Raw genomic sequence first — 10,633 nt, forward strand, 5'->3', positions numbered from 1 at the left:
CAGCCCCCCAAGTAGCTGGGCCCACAGGCACCCGCCACAACGCCTGGCTGTTTTTTGGTTGCAGCCATCACTGTTGTTTGGCGGGCCCAGGCTGGATTTGAACCCGCCACCTTAGGTGTATGTGGCTGGCGCCTTAGCCACTTGAGCCATAGGCGCTGAGCCTGTATTCTGTATCTTAATGAATTTTTTCAAAGAAAATTTTTCTGGGCTCTACTTATTTTGCTAACTTTCCCTAATAAATTTCTGGACTCCTCTGAGTTAAACTTCATTATTATTTCTAATTTTGCTAGTTTGCTTTTCTTTCTTGAGGTAATGTTGATGTGAATTTGGTTGGAATAGTTCAGAATAAGGCGATTTTATTCAACTTCTAGTATTCAGGGTTTTTTCACCTTAATTTCCATTTTTTCTGGTTTCCTGAGTTCTTTTCCCAAGTTTTAGAATTCATGTTTCTCTCTTTCTTGGTAACATGGATATTTCTGCTTTAAATCCTTTCTATCATAGAATTAATAATAGCACTATGAACTTTCTGGTAAATACAGCATTGATCATGTTTTGTGTTAATAAGTACCACTTATAAATCTTGTATAAAATATTTTATGCCAGGTGCAGTGGCTCATGCCTATAATCTCAATAGCTCAGGAAACTGAGGCAGGAGGATCTTTTGAGGCCAGTTCTAGATAGGCATGGGCAACATAGCAAGACCCTGTCTCTAAAATAAAATTACATTAGCCACGCACAATGGCATTGCACCTATAATCCCAGCTACTCTGGAGGCTGAGGCAGGACAGTCACATAAGCCCAAAAGTTCAAGGCTATAGTGAGCTATGAGTGGGCCACTGCACTTCAGCCTGGACTACAGAGTGAGACCCTGTCTCTATAAAAAAATAGTAATAAAAATAAATAAAATAGTGTATTATAGAATTCTTTTATCTAAGTGTGAAGATTCTTTTGGTTTCAATTATTGTTATACATTTTAATAACAATATTTTGCAACATAGTATTTATAAGAATGTTGAGTGTAAAATTTCTATTTTTTGTATTTTACATGAACTTTCCTGTCCCCAAGTGAACTTTTTATAAAGCAAATACTTGAGACAACATATATGTCCTACTTTTGCCCTATTCTCTACAAAATATGTTAAATCTACCTTATTTTTTCCTTGTTGACTTATTTTGTTCTACTTATAAGGAATATTAAATCATTTCCTACTTATTCTATTCCACCTCTTTTTGCATTATCTTTTTAAAAGTTTTTAATCTATTCTTCCTCTTTTACATTCTTTTTAAAAGTTTTTTAAATAAACAATTTTAGAGAAAAGCTGCAGAAATAGTTCAGAATTCCCATATATCTCACATCCACTAATTAGTATGGCATATTTGTTACAATTAATGAACCAATAATGATACATTATCTAACCAAAGTCCATACTTTATTCAGCTTGTGTTCTGAGACCCCGTCCAGGACACCACATTACATTCGTCCACACATTGTACTCTGGAAGTCACTATGCATCATGGGAAGTTTGCTCCTCTTCCTTAAGGGTAGATTGAGTAGCTATAGAATTCTTCATTTATTTATTTATATCAGTTTATTTATTTATAGAATCATGGATATTTATTTTACACTTTGAGTGACAACTCAATACTATTCTATTTTGTTGCTGAAAGTACTTTAGGCTTGGCCACTGGGAGTACTTTTCATTTGGCTTCCCTTTGACACACCCCATCATTATGTTTTGTTTTGTAGCATTTCCTTACTGACCGTCACTACGAGACATCTTCATATTTCCTGTCCCAGTCCTATAATCAGCCATCTCTCTGAGCAGCTCTGGCCTTTTTTTAGAGAAGTATATTAGAAACCAAGATCTGGGCAACAGGTGTGCTCATCATTACTGGGGTACTTTTGCTTCTAGACCCTGTCACCTGAGGGAAAAAAATGAAATATATTTGTAAAATAAAATATTGAGCAATAAAAAGTAATGAAAAAATGGATTAGCTAATACAGTTCTATATCAGGTATTTCTTACCAGGAACAAGACGTGTTGGATTTTATTTTTTGGTCCTTCCTGGAATTTTTTCTTCTTATTAAACCTATTAGTGTTCATTTCTTTTTAATTTCAAAATATTAAGGGGGTACAGTGTTTTATTACATAGAAATCTTACATAATGCTTAAGTCAGACATGGGCAACTTGTGTTCATTATGCTTTATAGGTACGTTTTTTTATCTGGTACTCCTCTTTCCTCTTCCCCCTCCTTGGCATCTCATGTCCTTTATGTCACTTTGTGCCAGTGTGTATCTAATGCTCCCACCTATTAGTGAGAACATATGGTGTTTGGTTTTCCATTCCTGAGATATTTTTCTTAGGATAATGGTCTCCAGTTCCATATTCTATCTTTTATCAACTTTTCCTCTTCTTGGGGATCTTTGTTTTAGTCTAATATAAGTACTGTAAGTATTTCTATTGGTAGATGCTGGTTTTAGTAAAATAGAACTGAATACATTTAAATACTAAGGATAAGATTATAACAAAAAAAATCTTCATAGACTAAAATCTTAGTCTCTCTTTTTTCTTTTTTTCTTGAATTTGGAACTAGAAAAAGGATTATGTTTATTGAGGGCAAGGGGATGCAAACAATGTAAAAAACAAAAGCTCAGCTGGCATTTAATTAACTTTTTCTTCTCTGCTTGACAAATGGGAATTGGATTTTATTTGTATATATTCTAAGTATCCTGATCTGCTCCTGAAATCCTTATACAGGGGGAAGCTGTGGGGCAGATGTCGGAAGCAATCCTTTGAGAGAACACTTTTCAGGGCAGAGTAATCGCTCGGGTCTGCCTACTTCTTGCCCTTCTGCGTCATGTGTGCTATAAAATAGTCATTGCACGCGATGGTGAGGCCCGCAATTAGGGAAAAGAAGCTCTGGAAGCCACTTAGCCATCTCGGCACTGGTCCAGGTCCTTCATTATTTTGTCTAAGGCCAGACGGTCTTTTTGATTTTCCAAAAATCCTGTGAACTCCTGCTCCATGAGCACTCTGAGGTCCTCCTTTGTTAAGTAGCCTTTATCCTGGCAAATTTGTGAAACGTGAACATCGTGGTTTCCATGGCGTGCTCCATCTGAGATGGCATTTTGGTGAGGTCCACTGAGGGCCGAGAGGAATGGTGGACACTGGCTGGGGCGAGGGGCCTCATTTTTTTTCTATTTCTACTCATACGCTTAAAATAAAATGTTTCATTCCCTTCCTGAGAAGGTTGGAGATGAGCTTTGGGGCTGATCTCATGTTCCTTTTAGGATTTTGTTCTTTACTTTTTCCTTCTATGTGAACAAACCTCAAAGTCTCATCTCTCTCTCTCTCTCTTTTTTTTTTTTTTTTTTTTTGAGGCAGAGTCTCACTATGTCGCCCTCAGTAGAGTGCTATGACGTCACAGCTCACAGCAACCTCCAACTCTCAGGCTTAAGCCATTCTCTTGCCTCAGCCTCTCAAGTAGCTAGGACCACAGGCACCCTCCCCAATGCCTACCTATTTTTTTGTTGTAGTTGTCATTGTTGTTTAGCAGGCCCAGGCTGGGTTCCAACCCGGCCGCCAGTGGCCGACACCCTAACCACTGACCTACGGGTGCTGAGCCAGTCTCACCTCTTTCAGAATGTAAGCACATTCTGTAGCAGATACTATAGCCAACTAACCCAATCTCCATTTCCAACCTCTTTCTCCCTTGTTTAAAAATAATGGAAAGACTACCCTTGCAGTCTTGGCTAGGGTTCTAGTCAATGAAACATAGGCTGAAGTCACTCAGCAAGCCATCCTTTCCTCAACAAAAAGGTAAAACAGAACTAGGAAAAAGTGCTTTTGAGAATACGCAGTTGCCCCTCAGTATCTCTGGATAATTAGTTCCAAGAACCCCTACAGATACCAAATCCATGGAGACTTAAGTCCTTGTATAAAATGGCATAGTATTTGCAAATAACCTACATGCAAATCCTATATCTAAATCAGGCGTCCTCAAACTATGGCCTGCCGGGTGTTTTTGCCACTGCTGCCTGTCTTGCTTAGCAGCCAACTTGTCCCAGGGCCCGCAGTCTGACCCTCCAATGGTCTGAGGGACAGTGAACTGGCCCCCTGTTTAAAAAGTTTGAGAACCCCTGATCATCTCCAGATTACTTCTAGTACCTAAGACAATGTAAGTGGTATGTAAATAGTTCTTACACTGTATTGTTTAAGAAACAGTGACAAGAAAAATGTCTGTAGCTGTCTAATTTTTTTCCAAATGATTTTGATCTTTAGTTGGTTGAATCCACAAATACAGAACTCACAGGAATAGAGGGCCAACTGTGTATATTTCTTCTCCTAGGCCTCTCCTCCACCACTACCTCCTTTTCCCAGCTAATTCTCATTTATTAATCTTTAAGAAGTTTCAACTTAACAAGTCCTGGACTAGGTCAGGTGTCTGTTACATACTTGCATAGCTCCATATACTTCTCTTTGATAACATTTACCAACATTATAATTAAATAATGACACATCAGTTGTTTAATGTCTGTCTGTATTGCAATGTACACACACTCCACCTGTCTAATTTACCACTGTATTCCAAACACCTACTTATGGTTCCTTGCAATGAATGAATTTACAAAAACTACTACCTGATAAAGCACTATCACCAAGTACATACAAATTAAACAATACTTGCATTTTCTCTTCGGCCCCTACCCATGCTAATCAGTCATATTACTTCCAAGCAAAGTACAAAGTCCCCAAACATTTGAATAAAAGTAACAGCACAAGAGACAGAGATTAAGACTGACAAGGACTACAAGATAATGAACTGAGGGCAGCGCCTGTGGCTCAAAGGATAGGGCACTGGCCCCATATGCCGGAGGTGGCAGGTTCAAACCCAGCCCCGGCCAAAAACTGCAAAAAAAAAAAAAAAAGATAAAGAACTAGAAACAGTTCAAGTAAAAACAAAAATTGCGTCCAGAAATAAGACTAAATAGCTTACTTGAGCTACTCCTCAACCTGAAAATGCTGAATAAAAGCTTTAAAAGTATATACACTTAAAGAATCAAAGAATTAGCATTATTCTTAAGAATCCCTGGGCTAAACTCCATGTGAAAGCATACATTCAAAGAGCACTGAAATCCTACTGTACTATTTACATCTGCCAAACTGGGAACACATGAGTTTTGGTACTGACAGCCTCCCATAGCCAGGGAGAGAGAAGTCAAAGCTCAGTGTCTCTGGGGGAAATCCCTTCCTCCCCAAACTGGGATCACTCCACTTCTGCCTCCAGTCTGCAAAGAAAGGTACCTTGGAGCTGGTGGAGAGGGAGTCTGAGGACAGGAAGAGGATGTGAGAAGTTGAAAACAAAAGCCAATCACCAGAATGACTAAAGTAGAGATACTAAGTATTTATAAGGATGTGAAGTAGAGGAGAATGCTCAAACTGTTATGGGTAAAGAAGATATAAAATGGAAAAAACCATCTTGGAAAATTTGTTAGTGTCATCTAAGAGGTTGAAGAAGCACAACAATCATCCTATGATTCAGCAATTCTACTCTTAGGTATGGACTCAAAAGAAATGCATGCACACAGGCTCCAAGAAACATGCACACAAATGCTCACAGCAGCATTCTTTTTTTTTTTAATTTTATTTATTTATTGTTACTTTTATTGATTTATTGCCCTCAGTAGAATGCTGTGGCATCACACTGCTCACAACAACCTCCAACTCCTGGGCCTAAGGGATTCTCTTGCCTCGGCCTCCTGAGTAGCTGGGACTACAGGTGCCCGCCATGACGCCTGGCCACTATTTGTTGCGGTTTTGGCTGGGGCTGGGTTTGAACCCACCACCCTCGGTATATGGGGCTGGCGCCCTACCCCCTGAGCCACAGGCACCGCCCAGCAGCATTATTTCTAATAGCCCCAAACTAGAAACCCAAATGTCCCTCAACAGCAGATGCATGAATCAATGGTGGCACAGTGATACAAGAGGAGGTAATACCACAATAAAGTACTACTATGTGCAACACAAATAAATCTCACAATAACAGAGTTTAAAAAGCCAGATAAATAAGACATGCTATACAATTCCATTATTTAAAGGTTCTTGGTTTTGTAGGGCAAAACTGAAGACATATAGCCCGGGATCGTGGCTCATGCTGGTAATCCCAGGATTCTGGGAGGCTGAGGTGGATGGATTACTTGAGCTCGGGAGTTCTAGACCACTGCGAACAGCAGTGAGACCCTCATCTCTACTAAAAATAGAAAAACTAGCTCCTTGTGGTGGGTGCCAGTAGACCCAGCTACTCCACAGGCTGAGGCAGGAGGATAGCTTGAGCCCAGGAGTTTGAGGTTGCTGTGAGCTATGACGCTGTGGTACTCTACTCAGGGCAGCTGAATAAGACTCTGTCTCAAAAATACACACATACATAAGGGGGGGATGAAAACATATGCATTTAGGTGGTGAAACCATAAAGGTACATTATGACACAGAACACAATTATAAAAAGACAGGATGGTGATAACCTTTATAGAGGAGGAGAAAGCAACTGGGAAAAGGTAAGAGGGGTGGCAATGTTTTATATTTCTTAACCTGGACAATAGCCACACAGAGTTGCTTGGTGCTACATCATTAAGCTGTACCTGTTTTATGCATATTCACTTTTCTATAGATGCAATGGATTTTTAAAAAAATGTTAAGTGGTTAAAACTGAAAAAAATTCACAAGTCAAGGATCTGCCTAGGGGACCAAAGATCTAATAGAATTCCCACAATAAAAGGACAGAGGCAAGGCAAGGAAAAATCACACTTTTTTAAAACAAAAAATAAACCCAAACTGTTCAAACTATTGAGACTTCAGAATGAATGGACACACCAAGTGCCAAGAAAAATGAAATTTCAGATGTCCAAATACTAAGAGAGAAAGCTTTAAAGTTTTTAGAAAACAACCAAACAGAAAAACAAACTACCTTATTAACAAAGATGTAATTATTAGATGGGTATTAGGATTCTAGCAGCAACATGGTAGGCAGAAGTCAGTGGTTCAATGCCTTCAAACTTTTGAAGGAAAAAGATTTCTAACCTAAACTTTTTTTTTTTTTTTTTGAGACAGAGCCTCAAGCTGTCCCCCTGGGTAGAGTGCTGTGGCATCACAGCTCACAGCAACCTCCAACTCCTGAGCTCAAGCAAGTCTCCTGCCTCCGCCTCCCAAGTAGCTGGGACTACAGGTGCCTGCCACAACGCCCAGCTATTTGGTTGTAGCTGTCATTGTTGTTTGGCAGGACCGGGCTGGATTCAAACCCACCAGCTCAGGTGTATGGGGCTGGCGCCTTAGCCTCTTGATCCCCAGGCGCCGAGCCTAACCTAAACTTCTAAACCCAGCCAAATCACCAACTAAATGTGAAGACATATGAAGGACTCAAAATTTACATCTCCTAAACCCTCTATAAATCTTTGCTCAAGGATCCCAGCAGGAGGAAATAGAAACATTGATGTGGAAGTTGGTGAAATGTGAATAGGTGCCACAGACTGGATGGTAATGTTGGTGTCAGTCAACACTGATTTCCTGTGTTGGAGGGTTGGCTAGAAGGTATGTAGGAGTATGTCCTTCCTTGTTCCAGGGAGATATACACCAGAAATACATAGGGATGGATGAGCAGAACATCTGTCTTACTCTAAAATGGTTCAGAAAAAAAACAATAACTGCTATACACATCACAAAGTCAGAGTACACATATGATGACATATTAATAACTGGGGACCCTGAGTGAAAGGATTTGCAGGAGTTTTCTGTGTTTATAGCTTTTCTTTTAGTTTGTTAGGTAGTTTATTACTACAGTGTAGTGACATCGTAGATCATGGTAGCCTCAAACTCCTGGGCTCAAATAATCCTCTTGCATCAGCCTCCAGAGTAGTTGGAACTACAGGTGCATGCCACCATGGCCAGCTTTTTTCTTTTCTTTTCTTTTCTTTCTTTCTTTTTTTTTGGGGGGGGGAGGAGAGGGTCTCCTATGTTGCTCAGGCTGCTCTTACATTCCTGGCCTCAAGGAATCCTCTCACCTATCTCCCAACATGCTGAGATTATAGGCCAGAGCATTTTCAGCCACTTTTCTTTAAATTTGACAGTGTTTCAAAATAAATTATAATACTATATTGGAGCAGAGGTTAAATGATGATGTGAAGAATGTCTTCATAAAGAATGATACCCAATGTACAAATTACATAATTAAGAACATGGACAGTCTTAATCTGATAAGATGCAGGTATATTTTTCTAAGACATTAATAAAAAAGAAAAGCAATTAAAAAAAAGGAAAACTTTCATCAGCCTTGTATAGCACCAGAAAGGAAAACACATTAGCTATACAATAAAGGAGTAACAAAGTAAATGAAACTATGGCATAATTTTAGGCAAATTAAAGGAAGATTTGTTTTATTTCTTTACTTAGAATATGATCCTTTGCCTAAGATAAGTTTAGTGATCTTACAGTATATAGAAAAGTAAATACCACACTCATAACTGATTGGATCTTCAATGAGTATTTCTATAAATGTAATATTTCAACTTATTTGTTTCAAATATTGAATCAACCTAAAAACAAGGCAGAAAAATCTATAATTTAACACAGCATAGTACACAATAAGCCTTAAGGTCCAATGGACTTAAAGTGGATAGATCACCAAAGAAACTTAGTATATATATATATGTATATATATATATATTTTTTGTTTTGCAGTTTTTGGCCAGGGCTGGGTTTGAACCTGCCACCTCTGGCATATGTGGCCAGCACCCTACTCCTCTGAGCCACAGGCACTGCTGAAACTTCGTATATTCTTAAAGCTTTTGCTTTTTCATTTGTTCAACATGAATAAAAAATTATAACCTGGTCATAGTGGTCACAGTGCTCAAGAGAAAGGATGGACAGATGGACAGGAGGGCAATAGCTGCTCTCACAGACCTGTCATCTTGTGCAACTCAAAGGATCACACAAATGTCAAATGAAAACCATAGTGGATTTCCTTTCAGGAAAGGCACATGGTGCAGAGAGGAAGGGTATTGACCTAGACAGGAAGCAACAATGTTGATATCTGAAAGAAAAGTCAGAGTTAACATGAGGGAACAGGGTATAACAAAGAAAGTCAGTGTGCGCAGGTCTCAGAAAGCATGAGGAAATGATGTAATGTTAGTCTAAGGCTGAAAAAGTAGAAGTGGGCCAGACCATTGCGATCTTACCACAAAGAAAAAGGGTTAAGGATTTGGGTCTGCCATACACTGTCTCCCCCAAATTCACTGAATTTATTAGAATGAAATCTAACTCCTGATGTGATGATATTCTGAAATGAGGCCTTTAGGAGGTAATTGAGTAATGAGGGCAGAGCCCTTACGAATGGATGAAAGCCAGCGTAAAAGAGACCCTCATAAAAGAGACCCTAGACATGTCCCTTGAGAGCTGCCACCAAGTGAGGACAATGAGAAGATGGCTGTCTGCAAACCAAGTGAGAGCTCACCAGACAGTGAATCTTGATCTTGAACATCCCAATTTCCAGAAGTGTGAGGAATAAATTTCTCGTTTATAAATCACCTAGTCTATGGTATTCTACGGTATAGCATAGCAGGCCTAAGAATGAAGGAAGTCACTGAAATATTTCAAACACTGAATATTTCAAGTTTTTGTTTCTATCAGCTCACTCGGACTGAACTAATAGAATTCAAGGAGCTAAGTTAGGAAGCTACTGCAATAGCCCAAGCAAAAGCTATGGTAACATGGACTAGTATAATCACAGTAGAGAGGGTGAATTTGAAATAACTGCTATGACTAAAAATGTCTTACGGACTGAATGTGTGTGCACCCACCCCTCAAATTCATATGTTGCACCCTAACCCCCAGCAGTATTTGGAATAACAACTTACAATTAAATGTGGTCATGAAGGTGGGAGCCTGATCTGATGGGAGAGCTTGCTCTCTTCCTAATGCCCACCCTTCCCTGCAGGCACATGTGAAGATGTGGTAAAAAGACAGCCATCTATAAGACAGGAAGAGGGGGCTCGGCGCCTGTGGCTCAAGTGGCTAAGGAGCCAGCCACATACACCTAAGGTGGCGGGTTCGAATCCAGCCCAGGCCTGCCAAACAACGATGGCTGCAACCAAAAAAAAAAATCGCCAGGAGTTGCGGCGGGTGCCTGTAGTCCCAGCTACTTGGGAGGCTGAGGCAGGAGACTCGCTTGAGCCCAGGAGTTGGGAGGTTGCTGTGAGCAGTGAAGCCATGGCACTCTATCCAGGGGGACAGCTTAAGGCTCTGTCTCAAAAAAAAAAAGAAAGACAGGAAGAGGGCCCCGTTAGAAACCAACCCTACTGGGCCTTGATCTAGGACTTCTAGCCTCCAGAACTGTGAGAAAATAAATGTCTATTGTTTAAGCTGCCTAGTCTGTGGTATTATATTATGGTGGCCTGAGCAGACCAATACTCTGACAAAAATTGGGAGCACTTAGATAATGTGTTATTAAGCTGAATTTTTCACTATTACAGAATATAATAAAATTACATCTAAAATATACTGACTAGTATTATAATAGTAATTACAGAAAAACTAAAATCTATTATTAGAAAAGATGGGGTTAAAAAGAAAAAAAAGAAAA

The 10,633-nt window shown here is 39.6% G+C and overlaps 1 pseudogene; it reads right to left on the minus strand.

Annotated features, from left to right (window-relative positions):
* Window positions 1–2,838: 2,838 nt before the first annotated feature.
* LOC100953125 lies at window positions 2,839–3,130 on the minus strand (annotated as a pseudogene).
* Between the last annotated feature and the right edge of the window lie 7,503 nt (window positions 3,131–10,633).

This window comes from Otolemur garnettii, unplaced genomic scaffold (genome assembly GCF_000181295.1).
Source record: "Otolemur garnettii isolate 467f Iridium unplaced genomic scaffold, OtoGar3 scaffold00315, whole genome shotgun sequence".
NCBI classification, from domain to species: Eukaryota; Metazoa; Chordata; class Mammalia; order Primates; family Galagidae; genus Otolemur; species Otolemur garnettii.